Source organism: Cetorhinus maximus, chromosome 1, assembly GCF_964194155.1.
Source record: "Cetorhinus maximus chromosome 1, sCetMax3.hap1.1, whole genome shotgun sequence".
Taxonomy (NCBI): Eukaryota; Metazoa; Chordata; class Chondrichthyes; order Lamniformes; family Cetorhinidae; genus Cetorhinus; species Cetorhinus maximus.
The window spans coordinates 184,988,512-185,015,016 of NC_135879.1; positions in this window are offsets into that span (position 1 = coordinate 184,988,512).

Consider the following 26,505-nt stretch of genomic DNA (forward strand, 5'->3'; position numbering starts at 1 on the left):
TAGAGCCAATGAACCCCGTAGTGACAGTAGGTTGTCTAAAAAATAATAAAGGGACAATCATTACATATAACTTGCCATTTCCTACAGGCCAATAAAAGTGTCAATCATCCAGGCCATTTAAAGTATCAATAGCAGAAACTGAAATCACTTGAAAACTCTTTATCCTGGGTACATAAACATTGTGCAATTGACAGCAGAGTTAAGAGAACCAGAGCTGTCAATTAAGCAATGTTTACTCTGGGGCTCAGGTGTTTTAGTAGTCAAATGAATGTCTGGGCTCTCAGCCAAGAATACAAAATGAGGCTTGACTGAGAGTCCAGAATGCCATTAGCCTGTTGAAACACACGAGCCCCAGAGAAAACATTACTTGATTAACAACTTTGGTCCTATGATCTATACTGTCAAATGCACAATGTTTATTTTCACAAGATAAAGAGGTTTCAAACAGTTGCAGTTTCTGCTATTGATACTTTAAAAGGTCTGGATGATTGACACTTATATTAACCTATGGTAAAAAGGAGATTTTTTTTAAGAAAATGGCAAGCTATCCATGAATGAATTTTATTTAAAGCTATTTTAACACATCCTATTGTCACTCTAGCTTTCCCATTATTCCTTTACGGGACATGGGCATCACTGGTTAGGCCAGTAGTTTTGCCCATCCCTAATTGCCCTTGAGAAGGTGGTGGTGAGCTGCCTCTTGAACTGCTGCAGTCCCTGGTGTAGGTATACTGGCAGTGCTGTTAGGGAGGGAGTTCCAGCTTGTTGACCCAGCGGCAGTGAAGGGACAGCAATATATTTCCAATTCAGGATAGTGAATGCCTTGGAGGGAACTTCCAGGTGCTGCCCTTGTTTTTCTAGATGGTAGGGGTTGTGGGTTTAGAAGGTGCTGATTAAGCAGCCTTGGTGACTTCCTGCATCTTGTACATCTTAGACACTGCTGCCACTGTTCATCGGTGGTGAAGGGAGTGAATATTTGTGGATGGGGTGCCAATCAAGTGGGCTGTTTTGTCTTGGATAGTGTAAAGCTTCTTGTGTGTTGCTGGAGCTGCACTCATTTAGGCAAGCAGAGAATGTTCCATCATACTCCTGACTTGTGCCTTGTAGATGATGGACAGGATTTGGGGAGACAGGAAGTGAGTTACTCACCACAGGATTCCTAGCCTCTGACCTGCTCTTGTCACCACAGTATTTATATGGCCAGTCCAGTTCAGTTTCTGGTCAATGGTAACCCCCAGAATGTTGAAACTGGGGGCTTCAGAGATGGTGATGCCATTGAATGTCAAGGGCTGATGGTTTGAATCTCTCTTGTAGAGGCGGTCATTGCCTGGCACTTGTGGGGCACGAATGCTACTTGCCACTTGTCAGCCCAAGCTTGGATATTATCCAGGTCTTGCTGCATTTGGATATGAACTGCTTTAGTACCTGAGGAGTCGCGAATGGTGCTGAACATTATGCAGCCATCCGCAAACATCACCACTTCTGACCTTATGGAAGGAAGGCCATTGATGAAGCAGCTGCAGATGGTTGGGCCTAGGACACTATCCTGAGGAATTCCTGCAGTGATGTCCTGGAACTGAGATTATTAACCTCCAACAACTACAACCATCTTTCTTTTTGCTAGGGATGACTCCAACCAGCGGAGGGCTTTCCCCCTGAATCCCATTAATCCTAGCTTTGCTAGGGCTCCTTGATGCCACACTTGGTCAAATGCTTCCTTGATGTCAAGGGTGGTCACTCTTACCTCACTTCAGCAGTTCAGCTCTTTTGTCCATGTTTGAACCAAGGCTGTAATGAGGTCAGGATCTGAGTGACCCTGGGGGAACCCAAACTGAACGTCAGTGAGCAGGTTATTGTTAACCAAGTACTGCTTGATAGATCTGTTGATGATGCAGTGACATGGAATGGGCATGGAAGTGCCATAGCTTGGCATGGGGAGGCATGGGGGTATATGGGGTGCATCCCTTAACATGGGGGCATTAGGGGCCATTGGGGTTGGGTGGTGGGAATCCCATGGCATGGGAGGCATGAGGACGACCTTTTAAACTTACCTTTCAAGATACCTCTGGTTCCATGAGCGACGGCACTTGGTAAAACTGGCCCGACTCAATGAACATTGTAGAGGGCTAGGACATGCCTATCCCTGCAATGGAGATGGCCAGGTTGGGAGTGCCGGGTGCAGGCTCACAACCTGAGCAAGCCTTCACCCTTAAAAGGCACTGGTGAAAATTGGAAACCAGGGAAAAATTGGAAAATTTAGGTGCAGAACCCAGGAATTGGGTCCCAACTGCCATTTTAAAGGTCCACAGAGTCTTCCCGATTCCGCAAAAATCCAGCCCAATATGTCACCTCACTCCCCCTGGATTCTATCTTGGGTCAAGGCAGATGGCCCATATGCCATTCTGTTTCTTTATAAAAAGCAAAAATGTCCATCATCTCCATAAGTTCACGGGTAAATGACTGGAACATCACAGTGCCTCATCAGTCGTAGCAATCTGTTGGAGGGCAGATGTCTGGATTGCTGTGAGATCTTGTGAGCCCTTTGGAGCATTGATATCTGAAGCCATGATGACAGCAGGCTGCAAGGCAAATTTGAAATTGCATGAATTCAGTCTTCACTCCCATTGCAGCACTCAGATGTTGGGTAATTTCTGCTTGTGCTGCAACAGAAGCTGACATAGCAGTCATCAGATTGCACCATGGTTCGGTCCACAAGTGTGGTCATAGAATTGTCACCAATTCCGCTCTGGAAATGATGGCTCCAAGCCAGAGGAGCTGGGTTTGCTGCAGTGCCATGGTCTGGGGCAATGTTGGCTATGGAGACCCCATTCTCAAATACTTTTTGGATGGCAATGGGATTCCTTAGATGTGTGTGCTTGCTGGATGACTTCTCTCTCTCTGATGGAAGGTGATTTATCTGACATAAGGACTGGGAGCCACTCACCATATGGCCTGGGACCAGCTCGGCAGTCTTCCTCCAATGCCTGGACACTGGCTCCTCTTCTTCCTCCTCTTCTGCCTTTGCTTTCTCCTCCCCTTCCTACTCCAAGGAATATTGGCATCCAGCTCCAGGCCTCTTTGCATAGTTGCATTGTGCAGTGTGCAGCAAACAACCAGAATATTAGACACCTTGGCTGGCTCATACTGGTGGGCACCACCCAACTGGTCAATGCAATGGAAGCACATCTTCAATATGACAATGATCTGTTTGATGCAGATTTGTGTTAGTAGATGGCTCTTGTGCCTCCCTCCATCTGGGTCTGAGTGTCAGACATGTGTCAGGAGCCACCTCTTCAAAGGATAATGCTCCCCCAGCAGCCACCACAGAGCATGGATGTTGACCTGAAGAGTTGCAGCACCTGGGACTCTCACAGGATGAAGGAATCATAACAGCTGTCTGGGAACCGAGCACAGAGTTTGTGTGATATACAGTGATCAGGGTAGCCATTATCTCTCAGGATGCCTTTTATGTGCCCTATTTCAGCATCAAGCTTGCATGGTCCAAAAATGGCTCAAGCCTGATTTACGAGGTTCTGATAAAGCCAATCCTATAGCGCGCGGAACTGTAGAACCCCAATGAACTTGATCAACAGGTCAACAACTAGCCTTTCCATGCTGCTACAGTAGCAACACAAGTGGTATTCACCACTAACAGCTTGCTGCCATTAAGTCAGAAAGACTTCCTGCCTATCACACAAATGAGTAATGTGATATATGAATTTCAAAGCCAGTGTAATGCTAGGCATGAAGGCCATATATCCCAAAGACTGGAAGATCATGTCAAACAGCACGTCCCTTCGGCTGACCGCAACAGGCAAAGTACTGACTGTACCCAACTAGCCTGTGCTTGCAAAACTCAAAACAAAATGTCCAACATTAGATGTGATTGCACGATTGGACAACATTTGCTAAACAATCCTGAATGTGCTAAGAATTACACTGGCAACCAATTTAAGATTATCAGTTGGGCTCGCATTGTGGTGCACTTATGCATGCTGGAAGCTACATATATTAATACACAGGGTCCTGTCTGTTGCAGACAAAAAGAACATGTATACCTTTTTTCAACTAAGCAAAATAGGTGACAGCCATTCTCTGGTTCATTCCCCAGGGCAATGCCTTGACCAATCAGAATCAACATATCTGGTTTGAACTTAAACAAAGCTTGGCAATTAACTGTTACTTATCAGTTAACTGGTGCATTCTCCATGGTAACACCTCTACCAATCAGTGGTTTCTTCTCATGCGGAATAAATTGTTGGTCCCTTCGTAATTTGGTATTTTTGTGAATTGTCCTAATGAGTGTCAGATGAAAAGCTTCAACAACATGTGACTTTTTTCAGCAATACTCAAGTTCTATACAACCAAACAACTACATATTAATGTCCTAGACCTTGGTTTTCAGGGCACAATTTCTACATTTTCAGATGATACAAAATTTGGAAGTATTTTGAACTATGAGAACAATAATGTAGAACTTCAAAAGGACATAGGCAAGTTGGTGGAATGGGCAGACAAATGGCAGATGAAGTTTAATGTGGGAAGTGTGAAGTGATTAATTTTGATAGGAGGAGAGATAATACAAAATATAGGGCACAATTCTAAAGGAATTACAGGAGCAGAGGAAACTGGATGTATATGTGCATGAAGGCAGGACAGGTTGAGAGAGTGGTTAATAAAGCATACAGTATTCTAGACTTTATTAATAGGGGCATAGTGTACAAGAGCAAAGGGATTATGTTAAACTTGTATAAATTGCTTGTTCGGCCTCAGAAGGAGTATTGCGTTCAGTTCTGGGTGCCACACTTTAGGAAAGATGTGAATGCACTGGGGAGAGTGCAATAATGATTCACAAGAATGGTTTCAGAACGAACTTCAGTTACGTAGATAGATTGGAGAAGTTGGGGCTATTTTCCTTGAAAAAGAGAAGGTTGAGAGGAGATTTGGTAGAGGTATTCAAAATCATGAGGGGTCTTCATAGATTAGATAGAGAAAAGCTGCTTCCACTGGTAGAAGGATCGAGAATGAGAAGGGTTTAAGGTAATTGACAAAAGAAGCAATGGCAAGATAAAGAAAAACAGGCAGCCAGTATTTAGGATCTCGAATGCATTGCCTGAGAATGTGGTGGAGGCAGGTTCACTTGAGGCATTCAAAAGGCAATTGGATTATTATCTGAAAAGGAAGAATGTGCAGGGTTATGTGGAGATGATGGGGGTATAGCACCAGGTGAATTGCTTTTTTGGAGAGCTAGTGCAGACACAATGGGCTGAATGGCCTCCTTCTGTGCTGCCAGCAATTCTGTAAAACTCTGTGAAATCCAGGTGCTTGAGGCTAAACAACTCACATTGACTGTGACAGCTATCTGCTCCCATTGCCTTCACAGTGTCTGTCTAGAGGGCCTCCTAATCCCCTTTGCATAGAGCACCTCTCCCCTCCTATCTACCAAGGTCTCTAGCGCTGCAGTGGAGAAACTTGGAACCCACTATCTGCCATATTGCACCATTTGTTTTGCATTTCCCAGGTCAAACTGCATTCTAGAATGATTCTGGAAATCCTTTCAGTCAAAATGCATCTCCGGTCTCTTTAAGAGTACAGTCTAGCTTGACCTTATGCTAGTTTATCATGATATTCCATCTCCTGTTCAGGCTTACAGCCACTCAACTGTGCGTTTAGCACTGGCTGTACACTACAATCATGTAAATAAGCAGGCAGCATGAAGTTTGCCTGCAGCCTGCATTAGCAGAAGTGGGCAGATGTTAATTGTGCATCATAATCTCAATGACCGTCTTCGGGCCTAATTGAATTTTACATATTTTTATTTATATATTCCACCCTGCCTTCAGGAACTTCCTAAAAAGTTTTCCTTTGGCCAAGCCTTTGCTCCCTTCCTAAATTTTTCCTTCTTTCTGGAACTTTTTGCTTTCTTGTGAAGCTGTCTGCAATTTTTCTTTGTTTGAGGAAAACTGTAGAGCTGTAAGGTGCTCATACAGCATCTTAGAGGGGTTGGCAAACTAGCTTACAGACACTGGTATAACTGGAAAATATGTAGCATTGCTTAGACAGCAACAGACAACTGTGTTACACAAATATCCAGGCAGCTTTGCTCTTATTTTACACTAAAACATTAATCTCATCTTTTATTAAATTAGTGCTTTGCCTGTGTATGTCTGCACAGGAAATAGTAGTTGTAACACTTTGCTTTGGCTCTTGCTCAATAGGCTGGAGTTTTTTTAGTTTGAAGTCATACAGCACCACAAAATGTAGCGTCAATCTGACTGTGCTATTTAAAGTACTGTGGGTATACACAGAAAATAATACCGAAATGGGTTCTCTTATATGATCTGCTCACAAAGGCTACAGTCTGCAGGTAGACAATGAGTCCATTAGCCTTTTGCATGAATGCTTTGTTGCTTGCGATATTCTGGAATGCCTGCCATCTGTTTAAACAGGAGAAGCTTTACACAGCAGTTCGTTGCTAAATAGCAGCTGAGAAGCCTTAAGATACCGAAATGGTTGGTAGATAAATAGTGATTTTTAAAAAAACAGGCAAAACTGGCATAAAGGACTCAGCTGTAATACTCTTACACAGGTCTTGGGTCACTGAATATTATAGACCTTTCCATCGAGACAAACAAGGTTACCCATTTGCTTGTGTTGAATTAACTGATCTCAATTGCGAAGGTGGTGAAGAAACTATTACAGACCTTGATTTTACTAAGTTAGGGACAGGGAAAATCATCCAAATGTTCTGAGAATTAACTGAGAAATCAAGGTGAAAGTCTAAGGCTCATAGTGCAGGGTAATGGAGAAGACAGGCAAATTAGGAAGTAGTGAGTAAATGAGTCACAGGAATTAGGCTTTAAAATCCTAACTATTATATTTAACAAAAATTAAATAGGTTGGTCCATAATGTGTCATATGGCTTGTTTCTTCCATTCTGTAACAGTGTTTATAATGTTTTAGAACCAGATTCACTAACAAAAATTAGAGACTGGCTTGTTCTGATACATAATAGCAGACATTACACCTGTGTCAAGTATCCAAGGGCAGGTTTAGTTCAACTACAATTACCTTGTGGTTTTATTTAAATAGGGCTGGCTGCTTTGTTTCTGAGTTTAAGATTCAAATTTCCTTTGTACTGGTCAAATTTCAAGAATGGCCCCAAAATTATTTGTTGGAGCCTTTTAAGCCTGACCTGGGTGAAGTGGAGTATATGCCAGTCCACATGACCTTGTCCCACTTTCAAGGGTCAGGGCCACTTGCATGGATATGGAGGGTGTTCACACCTTTAACATGTACCTGGGGAGTCAACACAAGGCATAGTTGCAACATGACAACTCCAGCTTGAAGAAATTGCAAGGTTGAGAAGTTCTCATTTGTTTGAGAAGCATTTTTGTACATTAGTCTGGAGGATATACTTGTACAAAGCAATCTAGATCTTTTGTCTTTGGGATCCACAGGTGCTATAATAGGTATCCTACATATTCCATACTAAACAATCTACTACATTTAACATTAATTGCTGGACTGGAAATACATTACTTTAATGCTGAGTGAAAAAGGTGGAGGTTTTAGTTTGTGGATGCAATTTGCTGATGGAAACTAAAACAATTCACACAATAAAACATTGCTGAATAAATCTGACCTCCAATAGTTGATATTAAACCAAATTAAACTAAATTAATCACCCTATTTCTTCAAATGACAAAGACAAATAGGTTTGATAGATAATGATATGTAGTATAAATATTTATATAATTAATATCTATAATTTCTACTGCAAAGTTCAATTACCATGTAGTGGAATTCAGTGATTTTCACTAAAACTGCAGTCCTTTCCATAATAGATGGGGAATTTAAAGCAAGCAATATATCGGCGAATTTGATCTGTTTACTCCTATGCCTTGGTTTCTTTGATCAGGAGCGGCTGTCAGTAGCATCTCCACTCATAATAGATACCACAGTAATTTGATCCCCAGGCTTAGTTGAGTTCTCTGATCTTCAGTCTGGTTTTCACTTGTAAATGGGTGGTGATGCTTTTCTGAATCAGGTTATTAATGTGAGCCACCTGCTTCTCATTAAACTGAAGAGTTTCATGCTAATATCACTGATTGTCCTTTAATTCACATCTGTTTTACATTTTGAAGCATTTGGGCCAATTTCAAACCTATCAGTTCAGTATCTTAAATAAAATAAGCTGTTCCTTTATGTACATCATTCATAACTATGAACAAATAACAGTACTGGAGAAGGAAAAATGTCCCCATTTTGCATTTAGTTAAAGCATTAAGGAGTCCCAGATAAAATATAGCTAGATAAGAGGCAATAGAAAATGTTCTGCTACTTTAACAATATGTCAAAATCTGAGCCTCAAGAGAGTATATGTAACATCTACCCAATACTTTCATTTTCCAAATTGTCTATTTTTGTGGGACTTTGACAAATGAGATTACTGTAATTGTGTCACATTCCTGGACATTTTGTGCTGTGGACTTATGTCCATTTGGAAATGGGCTTATGGTAGTCAAAATTATTTTGTCATTAGAAAATCAGAGAGAAGAGACTGTTCTCCAGTTTCAGGGCTGATTTCAAAGTTAGGCTGGATGCAATACTCTGAGATTTCACACATGAAGCAATTTTCCGTTTAAGTGTTTTAGTTAGTGAAGCTATTGGCAGAGAATATTAAGCAATTTTAAAATTATTTCACACTAATTTGTTGAGTTATAGTTGTAATAGTAGAGATAGCATAGTAAAGATAGTATATACAGATAGTAAGAGTTTCTATAAATATCTTAAAAAGAATAGCTAATAAAGTGAGTGTTGGTTCTATAGAAAGTGAGTCTGGAGAATTGATAATGGAAAACAAGGAGATGGCAGATGAATTGAACAGGTATTTTGCATCAGTTTTCACTATAGAGGATACAAGTAACATCCCAGAAGCAGCCATAAACCAGAAAACGGAAGTGAAGAAGGAAGTCAGGAAAATTATAGTCACCAGCGAAGTGGCACTGGGTAAGTTGTTGGAGCCACGGGCTGACAAGAGCCCAGGTCCTGATGGACTTCATCTTAGGGTCTGAAAAGAAGTGCCTAGTGAGATAGTTGATGCATTGGTTTTAATTTTAGAAAACTCCCTAGATTTGGGTAAGGTCCCATTAAACGTAAGATAGCAAATGTAACTCCTTTATACAAAAAGGGAGGGAGGCAGAAAGTGAGAAACTACAGGCCAGTTATCTTAACATCTGTCGTGAGGAAAATGTTAGGGGCTATTATTAAAGAAGTTTAGCAGAGCACTTGGATAAGTTCAAGGTCATCAGGCAAAGTCAACATGGTTTTGTGAAAAGGAAATCATGTTTAACCAACTTATTGAAGTTATTTAAGGAAGTAACATGTGAATAAAAAGGAACTGGTGGATATACTCTACTTAGATTTCCAGAAGGCATTTGATGAAGTGTCATAACAAAGATTATTGAAGAAAATAAAAGCTCATGGTATGGGGTGACATATTGGCATGGGTAGAAGATTGGCTAGCTAAAAGGAAGCAAAGAGTAGGCATAACTATGCCCTTTTCAGTTTGGCAAGATGTAACGAGTGGGGTGCCACAATAATCAGTGCTAGAAGAATAAGAGAGAAGCATATTATCTAAATGGTGAGCGATTGCAGAGCTTTGAAGTGCAGAGGGATCTGGGTGTCCTAGTGCATGAATCATAAAAGGCTAGTATGCAGGTACAGCAAGTAATTAGGAAAGCTAATAGAATGTTTTCATTTATTGCGAGGGGAATTGGATGCAAAAGCAGGGAGGTTCTGCTTCAGTTATACAGAGCCTTAGTGAGACCACATCTGGAGTACTGTGTACAATATTGGTCACCTTATTTATGGAAGGATGTAAGTGCATTGGAAGCAGTTCAGAGAAGGTTTACCAGACTAATACCTGGAATGGGTGGATTGTCTTATAAGGAAAGGTTGGACAGACTAGGCTTGTATCTGCTGGAGTTTAGAACAGTAAGAGGGGACTTGATTGAAATATATAAGATCCTGACGGGTCTTGACAGGGCGCATGTGGAGAGGATGTTGTTCTAGCGGAAGAATCTAGAACTATGGTTCACTGTTTAAAAATAAGGGGTCACCCATTTAAAACAGATGAGGTGAATTTTTTTCATTTAGAGGGTTGTGAGTCTTTGGAATTTTCTCCCTGAAAAGCTGGTGGAAGCAGAGTCTTTGAATATTTTTAAGGCAGAGGTGGATAGATTCTTGGTAAGTAGAGGGTAATAGGTTATCGGAGGTAGGTGGGATGCAGATTTCAGGTTACTATCAGATCACCCATGATCTTATTAAATGGTGGAGCAGGTTCGAGGGGCTGAATGGCAACTCCTGCTCCTTGTTCGTATGTTTAATCAATGTAATAATAACCATGAAATCTGATTATTAATTATTTTCTGATACAAGGTCAAAAAAATCAAGGGGAGAATTTTACACTGCCATTTTATGTTGGTGGGCCAATTAAGGCCCGCCCAGCATGATGCACACCCAGAAGCGTTGTGTGGGCGGTGGGGAGGATGAGTCGGGGCTCTTTCGTATATGCGCGTGAAACAGCATGGAAATCTCCCTGAGGCACAGAGCTGCCTTATGGAGATTAGTTTGAATTTGAAAATTTTAAATAAAGAAAAAAAAAATTAAATTTTAAAACATGCCCCCTCATGTAACAGCTGGGAAATGTCTATGACTTTTATAAAAAAAAATTTTAAACTTTAGAAACCTTTATGAAACCTCATCCTGTCCATGGATGAGGTTTCGTGATAAATGCAAAGGCCGCCTGGGCTCTTCGCCTGCCCGCCAACCTTAAAGTTGGATGGGCAGCTCCGTTAATTAGTTTAATTGATATTTAAATGGCCTGAATAGGCCTTTGACAGTTCAGCAGGCCGCAGCCAACTCCAGTGTGTACCCGCCGAACTAAGAATCAGAATGACACGCGGTGACGTCGGGTTGCACGCCCGACGTAACTGCGCATCATTTTATGCATCAGCGAGCAGGGCCCACCCCCACACGCCGACCTGAAGATTCTAGCCCAAATTTCAACATTCCCAGAGCAGGAAGTGGGCATTAGCTGCAATGGCCTTACCCAGAAGCAGCAACAGTAAGGAAAATTTGTACTTACATTAAATATTTTGGGGAATCTGTAATTGCTCTTAAAACAAAACATGTTTGAAAAGGGCTTTTAAGGCTTTGTATCAATTGTAAAGTGATCAATTATAATTTTTGGATAATAAGAAATACCTGTCCATGGGAGCTGGCAACTCTTGACCCTGGAAGCAGTACCAACATGAAGGTAGTAAAAATACAGAGACCATGTAGCAGGCAGAGGGGAAATAGAAATGCTGGAGAGATGAGGCGGTCAGCAGGTTGTGTCAGGGAGCTAGATTCCTGAGTGACCAGAAAGTACATTTAGGAGTGCTGTCACTGTTTCTTTCAATTCCAATTGAATGCCCAGAATCAGCTATACTTTGTATAAAGTTAAATATGGTAGATCCACACTACCACGACAAATGGGAGCTGAGAGTTAAGAATGTTCCAGAAAGAAATGCGCCATTGCATAGCAGATTGCACAGAAGGAATCCTGTTTACATGGAAGCTGCTGCCTGTTGTGTATCAACTAAGTCCTTGAAGGAAATGGACTAGAATTCTGCCCAAGAAAGATCCAAGCTTGGAAGGATTTAGTGGCTGAAATTGGTGCCATGCAGGTGGAACGGGCTGTCTAGTAGATCCATGAGATCTATCTTTGACGTATCTGCTATTCCATGTATAATTTATAGTTTGCACCGACTGTGATTTGCTTGTTAACTTACGTTAAATTTGATTCATGTTAAAGTAGAAGTTACAAAAAGCGAAATCTTGTTTGGTAATTTCGTCATTTGGGTGGTCATTTGGTTAATTTGGTTCTTTTGGTTTATGGAACTCCATGGGGATCATAACAGCACAAATTGCTTCCCTTATGACATGTTGCAGGGAGATGATGGCATCATGGTAATATTACTGGAGTAGTAACCCAGCAGCCCAAGTTAAGGCTCTGGGGATATGAGTTCAAATCCCACCATAGCAGTTGGTGAAATTTGAATTCAATTAATAATACAAAAAATCTGGAATTGAAAGCTTGTCTCTGTAATGGGGACCATGACAACTAACATTGAAAAAAAAATTCATCTGGTTCATGAGTGTCCTTTAGGGAAGGAAATTTGCCATCCTTATCCAGGCTAGCCAACAAGTGACTCCAGATCCATAGCAATGTGGTTGACTTTTCATTGCCCTCTGAAATGGCCTAGCTAGGCAATTAGTTCAAGGGAATTAGAGATGGGCCTTGCCAAAGACACCCAGATACCATGAAAGAATAAAGAAAAAAATGTTTTGTTGATCACCACTTACCATATGTACAGCAGGCAGAGTTCTGAAGTTCTGCTGCTGCTTATCATGCAGCATTCATGGATTTTATTACAGATCTAATAGGAAAATGAAAATTACAGCCATTGGATAAGCTAAAGGGAGTAATTTTGAATTTGTGCTATAGTGTAAAACAGGTGACAGCAAATACTGTTCGCCATCTCTCCCATGCATTATTTCCATTGAGCTTACAATCAAAAGTCAAGATCTGCAAAAGAGTGCAGAAACAAATTGAAGTTCTACTGTTCTACAGAGTGACAAATCACAATGTTATGAACAAGTGAACTTAGGCATTTCACAGTGTAATTTCTTTAACTAATTTGCTTATAATTTGTGCTGAAAAAAGTGGCCCATTTGTGCCCCCACCTGTGTCTGATGCCCCCCACCCCACAATCACCCTTAACCCTCCTGCTGCAGCAAACTGCTGCAGGTATTTTAACTCCTGGGTTTCATTAATATATCGTCAGTCTGCTTTCCATATGCAACCAATGGAAAGTTGGTGGGTTCTGGCTGCTGGCCTCAGGTAAATTGTGCAACAACCTGCATGATGGCAGTTGTGGGAACAGAGTACTATGGAGGCGTCAGAAGGATGGAAGGGATGGGTGCGTAGGAGGCTGTGGTTTTCCTCATGAAGCCTTAAGCAGAAGTCCCGCTCCTCCTGGCTTCATAAAAGAAAGAAAACAACTCATTGATTCCCAGCTTCATCTTTCTGGCAGATTCTAGTCTTTTTCCCTAACAAGAAAGCTGCGGCAAGTTTACTGGAGCAGGTCTGTGTAAGAGCGATCTGCATATTTTGTGAAAGTTTCTACTGACCATCCAGGAGCCTATGTGAAAACCGTGATCAGCAGGATCCAAAAGACTCTCTGATAGATAAATGACCTAAAGCACTTTAAGTGCCCACCGACCTGGTGTACGTTGTACCTTCTCCTCTATCCTCTCCATCGTCATTGTCTTTTAAGTCTGAAAAGATTATAGAGAGTCATAAGAATGAACTTTTGCCTGCAGGTTCCCTGCGACATTGGGGACTAGAAAAGCTGCCCAGAGGTGCCCTCGTGGCAGCAGGTCTGGTAACTGTGCTCCAGGCAGGCTTTATGGCCTCTCCCCACCTGCTTTCCCCACATCTGCAGCCACAGGCCACCCTTTGGAGGGTTCCCTTTCCACAATGGTGGCCTGGCCACTGAGGCCATTGTTTAATTTTAAAAATTGAAAGGATTGCAGAGAGAGTGCCTCAGGATGGAAGTGCCATGGTTCTCTCTTACCTGAATTGCTCCAGCTTTGAGAACCCGCCAGCCGTCCTTAATTGGATGGGAAATTTGTCCTCTGGTCACTAATTGATCAATTCAGGGAAAATTACAGGTGGGTGCTGATTTCCCACACAGTGCTGAGCTTGACTTCCATTTGACCCCGACGTTGTGGGTGCTAATCAAAATCCACAATCCTGCCCATGGAGTCATGGGGCAGGATTTACTGTGGGCTGTGGGACTCCCAGGCCAGGACTAAATGGTGGTCTTGAGCGCATACTTACTGGGAGCCAGACCAGAGGAGCTATTTTCATGGAGGCACCCTCCTAGTTGGCCGGTTCCATGTTCCATGTCCAATTAAGGGCAACGGTGGGGCCCCAATCCTGTCAGCTCATTCAACTGTAAGTAGGAGACCAGGAAGTCAACATCGAGGCTGCCTCGGAGATGTGAACATAATTAAATTTTTTAGAGGGGCCAAGCAGGCAGGCCCCTTGAATTGGAGGGAAGCCTTTCCAGTTGGATCATTGGGGTTGCGAGTGCAGCCCTTACTGCTGGCGTCCTCCTCCTTCCAGAAAAGGAGCCTCCACTGCCTCCACTCAGGCCCCCTGTGACTGGGGAAATTCTGCCCTTCAAGTTAAAAGTCACTTATAAATGCAGTGATAAACAAACTGTAACAAAACTCTTAATTCAAGATTTCTTTCATAATCCACAAGTTAATAGAATACGTTGATTACAGAAATAGAATGACATTTTGAAATTCAAATCAATATACCCTCTAATTTAAACTCCCATAAAAATGAACTGAAAGGAAAGGGTTAAAGATTTTAATTCTTTCCAATGGAGACTTTCTGAAAGTACAATCTCGTGTTTTTGGGTTGTGCCCCTGAGGTGCTAATGCATGCATTGAGACAAAGAACAATTGAATCATGCACTTGTTATTCGTGGAAGTCCTGGCACTTCTCAACAATTTCATCAGTCACTTGTTTGTTATGCCTTGGGGATCAAATTGCTTGATACTGCATATGATTCCTCTACTAGCCTGAAAAAAGTTAAAGGTAGAAAGCTTGAGGGAGGAGTTGGCTTTGACCACCATTGGCAGTACCACTTATATGGTGGAGATTAGCTGCAGGCTTTTTACAAAGGATGGTACAGCTTCACAGTTGTCTGTCTGCTGAATGGGAGGGTTCCACAGTTTCTGTCAAGTAATTGTGTCAGAGGTAAAAGAAACAGTTGGCGATACCTGGCATGCGCTACAACGTGGCAGGTGATGTGTGCCAGGCGGACCAAATCCATGAGGAAACTTGATCGCGCTATCACAAGGTTCGGCAATTTATATTTATTACGAGATGTGTGCATTGAATTCAGAAGTAACAAGTCCACTAAGACCTATGGAGACTTTTAAAAAATAAGGTTAAAATATTTATTAACAAAATAAAAGATGTCAAGCACATACATAAGACTACAATTACTACTATAATAACTATTAAAATTCCTAATTAACCTGACTCCCAATTACACTCCCTTTAAGGCAATGGTTCAAAAATAGTTTTAGATTTTAAACAGATCCAGCAAGTTAACATAATACCCTGGAGAGTGGAATTCCAAATGGCTTTTCTCCACCTTCAGTTTCGGTAGACAACAGACTTGTGCACAAATGCTGGAGGCTGGAGGACTTCTCCTTTCACATTGTCATTCATTCTCCTTTTTCTCTCTTTTTAATATCTAAATTCTACTGTTTCATATGTCTTTGAAACTGTATCTTCCTCACAATATAAAAACTTTCACGTTGCCACTATTTCCAGTAACCTTTGGGGAAAAATAAACACAGTCCTTAGCCTTAAATGTTAACTCTGTTTCTCCCTCCACAGATGCTGCTAGACCTGCTGAGCTTTTCCATCATTTTCTATTGTTGTTTCAGATTTCCAGCATCCGCAGTATTTTGCTTTTATCTTAGATTTGCTTACCTGGTTAGTTGTAAACAGACCAAAATCCTTTTGAAATCCAAATATCCCTTCATTTATCTAAAAATGAAAATTCCCTTCATACCTTACATGCTAAGTCAGTGTCTATGTTTACTCATTAACATGTCAAACACCTAGCTTCTTTTGATGATTTAAACTTGCAGTCTACTTGACTCCAAGTGGAATTAAATCACACACAGACAGATCCAACTATACTTACCCCCATAAACCTACTTCACAATAAACCAGAAAAATATTATGAAAATATATGTTAGTTTCATGGCACATGTGTGGGAAGGCCTTTTACAATGCCAACTGATCTCCTTAAATCTTTGAAACACCTTCTTTGATCATTTTCACTTCCAGACGGAATACAATATTGAGGCAATCCTTGTATCTTGAGCTAAAATGTAGGGGGTGGTGGTGTGTGTCAGCTTCACCTCTGACTACTGAGCGGTCCGAATCACTCTCACTCCCTGGGTTCTAAACCTTGGACTTATTTGGGGGTTGTGACAAAGTACAGCAGACAACTGGTTTTGGTGCAAGAAAAAAAAACTGGGTTTATTGAAGTCACAAATGAACTTATAACATTAGGATTACACTGAGATTATACAGACCTACAAAGTACACTTAGTTAAGAATGGGGAAGACACGGCATAACGAGGGAAAATCGCGCTACTAATCCCCTTACCCTTGTCCCACCCCCAAAACCTAACTAAATTGAACTAGGAGAGGTCAGGGATCATGCTCACCAACCAGGGTTCCTTGACAGTTTGAAATCCAGCCAGGTAAGCCGGTTGCAGTTTTGGGGTACGCTCTTTATGTCCTCTGGGGCCTGCCGTCCCCACATGGTCCTGTGGAATCTGCGAAGGTTCTTCAGTTGGGTGGAGGGTGCGGTTGTGGGTGGTTGATCTTCATGTAGGGCTGCGGTTGCGGCCTTGTTGTCTTCGGTTGAGCCTGCCACTGTGCCCCTCGCTGTGATGTTGCCTGAGGGCCTGCAAACCTCCAGATCTCCTCCTTCCACTTTGCTCAGCTACCTCTCCCTGCTTAAACTCTGCTTCAACTGCTCCAAAACTGCTCACCCTCCTCCCCTTCGTAACTGGTGGTTCAGTTATACTGTTTTTCGAATTTCTTATCTCAATCTAAATCAGGGTTAGTTCTTTGTCTGATTTTGGTGAGCTTCTTCAGGTGATTGTTGTCTCGTTTTTAATGGGCTCGCATGATGTTTATCGTTGTCTTCCTGTCCCTGTAACTAGTCTTGAACTGAAAGCCATTGTATATATGGAGTATTGATAGGCTCGCATAATTGCATTGATTGCTGCCTTCCTGCCTTAGTAGTTAGTAGCAATTATTTATACAAGATTTTGATGGGCTTTAGTTTTGTGTAAGATGAAGTCTTTCTCTGGGTTGATTGTTTTAAAAGGAAGAATGCGTATTCTGCCTGCTCTCGTTGTCTGGTTTCAGGCAACAATCCACATTGCACTTAACAAGCCCGGGCATGTCCAGTCCCAGGCCTTCATGGGCCTAGCCTCCTGTCTGCAGGTTTCTACACTTAACTCAGCAGTTGGTTCCTCTGCCATAAAAGTCCAAAAGTCATATCCTTGTTGATGATATGAAAAATGTGGGAATTTTGAGAACCCTTCAAAAATGACCATTAAAAAAATGAGAATGCATCTTTAGGGGCCATCTTGTCAAAAGGCCCATAATGTCCATAATGCCTTTAATGGCCCTTTAAATAGGCGGACTTAGCATTGGATGGTGATTGTGCTGAAAAAAAGTGTAATTGAGAGGCTCAAGACTATGCTTTCCTTAGCGTAGAATTTGAAAGGCACTTGAGAATTTCACATATATCAGGACTTCAACTTCATTTACATAAATTTTATCCATATCTCCATATCCATAAATTTTATCCTTATACTCTTACCCAACAAATCATATTGACCTTAGTCATGTACAATTTAATTGACCCAGCATCGAGAGCCTTATATCATTAAGCCAAAGCTATTAGACTTGCCTTTTTGTTAATTTCCTTGTGTAGTGGAGACATCACTGAACATGTCAATTTGACAATACAATGAAATCCTTATTTTCTTGCAGAATAAACTAAATCTGTTACTTGGTGTGATAATGAGATCCTGCCACATTTTACATCTTTAAAAAAATACTTATTTGAAGAGAAAATGTTATCAAAATCCATCTGATTTAAATATTGCAATGAAATGAGGCTGCAATAATATATTTCAAATATTCTGTCATATTAAACAATTAAGTTTGCTTTCTCCTACTTTTGGTTTCGTTCAATACCTTATGAAAATTGCATTTTGGTATTCCATTCAGTCTGCAATATGGATATACTATAAACTAAACCTACTATAAGTACTCACTAACATAGCAGTCTAAATTAAACAAGAAAATATATATTTTACAGGTGCAAAAATTTGGGGCTGAATTTTACTAACCTTCTCGAGATGGCTTGGGAGGTGGGTGTGCTTGTAAAATGATGATGGAAGGAATCAGAAGGGAAGCCTAACTTCTTCCCACCACCATGGGATGTTCCCAGAAGTGGGAACAACAGTGGCACTGGGGGCCTACGGTCAATTAATTCAATTAGGTGGCCAATTATCAGCCACTATGCACCACAACTGCTATGCTCCCAATGTCCAGCAGGCCCCCACTGGTGGGGAGACTGCCAGATATATTGAGGTGGCCTCCCCGCAGTTTTCCAGGGGTGGGCTGGGGTGGGCTGGGGTGTGTGGTGCTTCCTTTCTGACTGTTCCATGGCTCATGAAGGGTCCAGGTGGCAGCAGTGATGCCACTGGAGGTTTCAAGCCTCTGATTGCCTGCTTGGCCCCAGTACATTTTTAAAAATCCTTACCCGCCCTTCAAGTGCATCTCAACATAGAGGCGCTCTCCCCTTCTCCCTGCAGCCTCAACAGCATCCACCTCTATCGACAAGGCAGGCCGCCATCCTTAAATGTACAACAGATCCAGCACAGCCTCTTAATTGGTCACCGTAAGTAAAATCGTCCCACCATGTCCCATCGCCCAGCCACGGAGGCTCAGAACCCACCTTAGTCCTGCTGGTGGGACTTCCTTGATTTACCTAAAATTCAGCCCTGGTTGTCCAGCAGAAAGTAAGGTTTTGTAAGGTCCTTAATCCCTTCATTCTACTACATGTAGAGCTGACCTTCCACTCTGCTCCCCTGCGTGTGAAGGCACCATCTACAGAACCACCACACAATGGACATTAAACAGTTCAAAAGGTATTTTCACTCAGGCCAGAATTTTACATTCAGCATGTAGGCGTGTGCCCGACATGCCGGAATGTAAAATGACGCACGATGACGTTGGGCATGCGTCCTGAGGTCATCGCGAACTCGCATGATATTTCATTCGGTGGGTGCGCGCCGGAGTCGGCTGCGCATCTGCTGATAATTGAAAGGCTCATTAAGCCCATTAACTAGGTAATTAAGGTAAATTTTACGCTGCCCGTCCAACCTTATGGTGGTGAAAAGGCCAAGCAGCCTTTACGATTTTTAGGAAACCTCATCCACGGGTGGGACGAGGTTTCCTAAAGCTAATACTGCTGAAATAAAACCTTTATTTTGAAAATAAAAACATGTCCCATCTCATGTGACACAGTCATATGAGGAGACATGTTTCATTAAATTTTTAATGTCCTTACCTATTTTTTTAAAAAGCGCTTCAATCCCCCTGAGGCAGCTTTGTGCCTCAGGGAGATTGAAGCGTTCTTTCGCACGCATTCGCGAACTGCGTGCTGGACCTGACTCTCCCTCCTCACCCCATCCACACAGGTAGCACTCAGTGCTACCGCTCACAATCCACGCAGGGCGGGCCTTAATTGGCCTACCTGCATGAAATTGCGGTGCGGAGCTGACCGTGGGCTCCCACTGAGCCCGCCCGACAAAAGGAAAATCCTGGCCTTGATACCTGATTCCTGCTTGCAAACAGGAAAAAAGTATGAAAAAAATCAGGTGAGAAAAAGGTTTAACAAGTATCCAGATCCATATATTTAAACATAAATGGCTGCAGTGCATTTCGGTGAGGCACGTACTGATTGAGCAAAAATATCAACAGATGTACGGAATGAAATATTTAGAAAAAGCATCACTAGGAAGCACTTCCAAAGGGTTAGCCTTTGAATGCAATAACACATTTGCTTAATTGGAAATTGAGATGGTCCCAATAATCCTGCCAGTTTAATCACCTTAGGCCTTTAAAAATGTCTGACTTTGTTGTATGGCGGATGGGAAAACAATAGGCCAGCTTCAATTCCACATCACGATATTCAGCAATAACCAACTAACCAAGAACAATGTTTATAAGTCAGGTGGCTCTTTGCTTGTCCCCACTCTCCTCAGAACCATTGACTCTCATTAAATTCAACAAATAGATTCTCGGCCATTTCTGCACCAATCTCATAACACACATCTTGGGGTCATTTTCATACTATATCTGCCACACCATTAGAAGATACTAGCAATTAGGGCATACAACTCACATGATTTTCTGACCATGCTTACCCTCTTTTCAAGTCACACAACTTCTTGCAGATGTCCCACCAGCTCCTCCACGTGCCACACACTTAGGTTTCACACTCTGTGATGTGCCACCTCACATTTTGCCTTTGTGTGTTGATAAATTGTTGGCCTGCCCATCAAAAAGTTTTTGGTGTTTTTTATATTCTATTAATGAAGTCAGCACTTGGTCCATAAAACAAATTTTATGGTAGTATTGTGCACTCCACTGTTAGGTTTGGCAGGCCTTCTATCCTTTGCACTAGGTAAATAGTTTATCAACTGCTTGAGAAATGTTTGCTGATAATCTATGTTCTTCATACTTACAAACGCTTTCCATTTAATATCATGAGTAGCTACCATTTTAAAAATTTTGTTCATGGGATGTCAGCATTGCTGGTTCAGCCAGCATTTATTGCTCTTATTTAGAGGGCATCATAGGTCTGGAGTCATATGTAAGCCAGACCAGGATAATGATAGTAGATCCTTCCTCAATGTACATTAGTGAACCAGATGTTATTTTTTAATAATAATAATCAGCAATGGTTTTACAGTCATCATGGGACTTTTTAATTCCAGATTTTTATTGGATTCAAATTCCACCATCAGCTGTGGTGGGATTTGAACCAGGCCCCCATAGAATTACCCCTGGGCTTTTAGAGTACTGGTCCAGTGACAATACCACTACACCATCACCTCCCCCATAGGCTAACAGGGCAACAAAAAAAATTCACTATCATTAGCACTTTCCTCAAACAAAGAGGAAAATTGTTACTTTTTGAGTCACTTCTTACTCTTAATCACATTGTGGCATTTTCCTTCAATATTTTCAATGGATTATTCAGTTTTTAAATCAGAAGCTTGAAGTATCACTTTGGCCAACTTTCCAGAGTTGATTATGATGACATTTACCCACAGGCCTCACATTGAGTTATTAAATTAACTGCATGTGATCAGGGTGCTTATGCCTTCTGATTTTTACATGATGACATAAATAGTCTTACATACTGTAGATCACAGCACACATCCAAAGATTGAACTACAGATGTGAGACCACACCCCGTCCCCGGGATAACTTTAATTTTGGTGTTACTCCTTCACAGGTGCCTCTTGATCTGATTGGTTATTTGTAATTGAGGGGAGGGTGTGACATAGTGATAATGTCATTAGCCCAGGTTCATGGGTTTGAATCCCATCACAGCAGCTGGTGGAATTTAAATTCAATTTATAAATCTGAAGTTAAAAGCTAGTCTAAGAGTGACCATGAAACCATTGTCAATTGTCATTAAAAGCCCATCTGGTTCACTAATGCCCTTTAAGGAAGGAAATCTGATGCCCTTACTTGGTCTGGCCTACATGGGACTCCAGACCCACAGCAATGTTGGTGACTCTAAAATGGCCTAGCAAGCCACTCAGTTGTATCAAACTGCTACAAAGTCTAAAAGGAATGAAATCAGATGGACCAGCCAGCATCAATCTAGGCACTGGAAACAACAACAGCACACCCAGCCCTGTTGACGCTGCAAAGTCCTCCTTACTAACATCTGGGGGCTTGTGCCAAAATTGGGAGAGCTGTCTCACAGACTAGTCAAGCAACAGCTTGATATAATCATACTTACAGAATCATACCTTGCAGATAATGTCCCAAACACCACAATCACCATCACTGGTATACCCTGTCCCACCGACAGAACAGATCCACCAGAGATGGCAGCACAGTGGTGTACAGTTGAGAGGGAGTTGCCATGAGAGTCCTCAACATCGACCCCGGACCATATGAAGCCTCATGGCATCAGGTCAAAAATGGTCAAGGAAACCTCCTGCTGGTTACCACCTATCATCCCCCTCAGTTGGTGAATCAGTGCTCCTCCATGTTCAAGGAAGCACTGAGGGTGGCAAGAGCACAGAATGTACTCTGGGTGGGGGATTTCAATGTCCATCACCAAGAGTGGCCAGTAGCACCACCACTGACTGAGCTGGCCATGTCCTAAAGGACATAGATACTAGAATAGTTCGGTAGCATGTGGCGAGGGAACAAACAAGAGGGAAAAAAACTACTTGACCTCGTCCTCACTAATCTACCAGACTCAGATGCATCTGTCCATGACAGTATTGGTAGGAGTGAGCACCATCACAGTACTTGTGGAGACGAAGTCCTGTCTTTACATTGAGGATATGCTCCATCCTGTTGTGTGGCACTACCACCGTGCTAAATGCGATAGATTTTGAACGGATCTAGCAACTCAAAACTGGGCATCCATGAGGCACTGTGGACCAACAGTAGCAGCAGAATTGTACTCAACCACAATCTGTAACCTCATGGGCCGGCATACCCCCCACTTTACCATTACCATCAAGCCAGGGGATCAACCCTGGTTCAATGAAGAGTGCAGGAGGGCATGGCAGGAGCAGCACCAGGTATACCTAAAAATGAGGTGTCAACCTGGTGAAGCTTTCAAACAAGAGTACATGCATACCAAACAATGGAAGTAGCATGTGATAAATAGAGCTAAGCGATCCCACAACCAACGTATCAGATCTAAGCTCTGCAGTCCTGCCACATCCAGTCGTGAATAGTGATGGACAATTAAACAACTCATGGAGGAGGCTGCACAAATATCCCCATCCTCAATGATGGGGGTGCCCAGCACATCAGTGCAAAAGATAATGCTGAAGCAGTTGCAACAATCTTCAGCCAGAAGTGCCAAGTGGATGATCCATCTCTGCTTCCTCCTGAGGACCCAGCATCAAAGATGCCAGTCTCCAGCCAATTCGATTCACTCCACGTGATATCAAGAAACAGCTGAGGCACAGGATTTGCAAAGGCTATGGGCCCTGAAAATATTACAGCAATAGTATTGAAGACGTGTGCTCCAGAACTAGACACGCCCCTAGCCAATCTGTTCCAGTACAGCTACAGCACTGGCATCTACCGGCAATGTGGAAAATTGCCCAGCTATGTCCTATCCACAAAAAGTAGGACAAATCCAACTGGACCAATTACCCGGCCCATCAGCTTACTCTCAATCATCAGCAAAGTGACGCCTCTTACTCAGCAATAACCTGCTCACTGACACTCAGTTTGGGTTCCACCAGGGCCTCTCAGCTCCTGACTTAATTGCGACTTTGGTCCAAGCATGGACAAAGGAGCCAAACGTCAGGTGGGGTGAGAGTTACTGTCTTGAAATCAAGCCCACATTTGACCGAGTGTGGCATCAAGGAGCCCTATCAAAACTGGAATCAATGGGAACCAGGGGGAAAACTCTTCACTGGTTAGAGTCACACCTAGCACAAAGGAAGGTGGTTGTGGTTCTTGGAAGTCAATCATTTGAGTCCTGGTACATCACTGCAGGAGTTCCTCAGGATAGTGTCCTAGGTCCAAACATCTTCAGCTGTTTCATCAATGACCTTCCTTCCATCATTAAGGTCACCTCTCATTCTTCTAAACTCCAATGAGTACAGGCCCAATCTACTCAACCTCTCCTCATGAGAAAATCCCTCCATATCCGGGATCAACCTAGTGAACCTTCTCTGAACTGCCTCCAATGCCAGTATATCTTTCCTTAGATAAGGGGACCAAAACTGTTCACAGTATTCTAGGTATGGTCTAACTAGTGCTTTGTACAGTTTTAGCAAGGCTTCCCTATTTTTATACTCCGTTCCTTTTGAAATAAAGGCTAACATTCCATTTGCCTTCCCTATTACCTGCGGAACTTGTATGCTAGCTTTTTGAGAATCATGCTCAAGGGCCTCCAAATCCTTCTGTGCTGCAGCTTTCTGCAGTCTTTCTCCATTTAAATAATATTCAGCTCCTCTATTCTTCCTACCAAAGTGCATAACCTCAATTTCCCACATTATATTCCATCTGCCAAGTTTTTTCCCATTCACTTAATCTGTCTATATTCCTCTGCAGACTCTTTGTGACATACTCACCACTTGCCTTCACTCCTGTTTTTGTGTCATCTGCAAACTTGGTGATACTACATTCACTTCCTCATCCAAGTCATTAATATATATTGTAAATAATTGTGGCCCCAACACTGATCCCTGTGGCCTTCCACCAGTTACAGGTTGCCACCCTGAAAATGACCCCCTTATCCCAACTCTCTGTCTTCTATTAGTTAGCCAATGCTCTATCCATGCTAATATACTACCCCCAACACCATGGGCCCTTACCTTATTAAGTAGCCTTATGTGCGGTAACTTACAAAATGCCTTTTGGAAATCCAAATATATTACATCTACTGGTACCTCTTTATCTATCCTGCTTGTTACCTCCTCAGAGAATTCTAATAAATTTGTCAGGCATGATTTAGAAAGCATAGTAACTAGGAGCAGGAGTAGGCCATTCAGCCCATTGAGCCTGAGCCACCATTCAACATGATCATGGCTGATCCTCTGTCTCAGAGCCATATTCCCGCTGTCTCTCCATACTCCTTGATGCCCTTAATATCCAAAAAATAATCAGTTTCTTTCTTGAATATACTCAGTGACCCGGTCTCCCCTTCATGAAGCCATGCTGACTCTGTTTGATTATATGATGCATATCTAAATGCTCTGCTATTACATCTTTTATAATAGATTCTAACATTTTCCCAATGATGGATGTTAAGCTAACTGGCCTATAGTTACCTGTTTTTTGTCTCCCTCCCTTTTTGAATAAGGGTGTTACACTGGCAGTTTTCCAATCCTCTGGGTCTTTTCCAGAATCTAAGGCTTCCTGGAAGATTACTACCAGCACATCCACTATCTCTGTAGCTACTTCCTTTAATATCTGAGGGTGCAACCCATCAGGTCCAGGGGACTTATCAGCCTTTAGCCCCATTCATTTCCCTAGTACTTTTTCTCTAGTGATAGTTATTATATTTATTTCCTCCCCCTCTTTTGCCTCTTGATTATTTAGCATTTTTGGTATGCTATTAGTGTCTTCTACCGTGAAGACTGATGCAAAGTATTTATTCAACTCCTCTGCCATTTCCCGGTTCCTCATTATTGGTTCCCCAGCCTCATTCTCTAAGAGAAAAACAGAATTACCTGGAAAAACTCAGCAGGTCTGGCAGCATCGGCGGAGAAGAAATCAGTTAACGTTTCGAGCCTTCATGGCCCTTCGGCAGAACTGATTTCTTCTCCGCCGATGCTGCCAGACCTGCTGAGTTTTTCCAGGTAATTCTGTTTTTGTTTTGGATTTCCAGCATCCGCAGTAGCTTTTAGCTTTTTGTTTTTATCATTCTCTAAGAGGCCTATGTTCACTTTGGCCTCTCTCTTCCTTTTTATATATTTAAAGAAGCTCTTACTGTCTGTTTTTATATTACTTTCTTATATTACTTGCTTTCTCTTCATTATTTTTTTGGTTATCTTTTGTTGGTTTTTAAAACTTTCCCAATCCTCTGGCTTACCACTAATCTTCAACATGTTATATGCTTTTTCTTTCAATTTGATACTATCCTTAACTTCCTTGGTTAACCATGGTTGGTTTATCCCCTTCCTAGAACCCTTCTTCCTCACTGAGATATATCTTTGTTGTGGGTCATGAGCTATTTTCTTAAACGTTTGCCATTGTTCATCAATAGTCTTTTCCACTAAACTCCTTTCCCAGTCCACTCCAGCCATCTCTGCCCTCATTCCTTTGTAATTACCCTTATTTAAGTTTAGCATAGCTGTTTCTGACCCAAATTTCTTACTCTCAAACTGAATATTAAATTCTACCATGTTATGGTCACTGCTTCTGATGGAATACTCGCCACTTGTTTGAATGAGTGCAGCTCCAACAAGTTGCAAGAAGCTCAACACCATCCAGGACAAGCAGCCAGCTTCAACATTCAATTCATCTGCTGCCAACGCATGGCGGCAGCAGTATGTTCTATCTACAAGTTGCACTGCAGTAACTCATCAAGGCTCCTTTGACATTAAACCAGTGACCTCTACCATCTAGAAGGACAAGGGCAGCAGATGCATGGGAACACCATCATCTCCAAGTTCCCCTCCAAGTCACACACCATCCTGACTTGGAACTATCTCACTGTTTCTTCACTGTCACTGGGTCAAAATCCTGGAACTCCCTTCCTTACAGCATTGTGGGTGTTCCTCCAACACATGCATTGCAGCAATCTAAGAAGACAGCTCACCGCCACCTTCCCAAGGGCAATTAGGGATGGGCAATAAATGTTGGTCTAGGCAGCGACATCCACATCCCATGAACGAATAAAAAAGAATAAAATAAAATATGGGATCTGAACATATCCCACGCTAATAAGCTGTGTTCATTGCGTAGGCCATCTGTATGCCCATTCCACACGTTATTGATCCACAACTGGACTCCATCTTCTTCTATCCAAC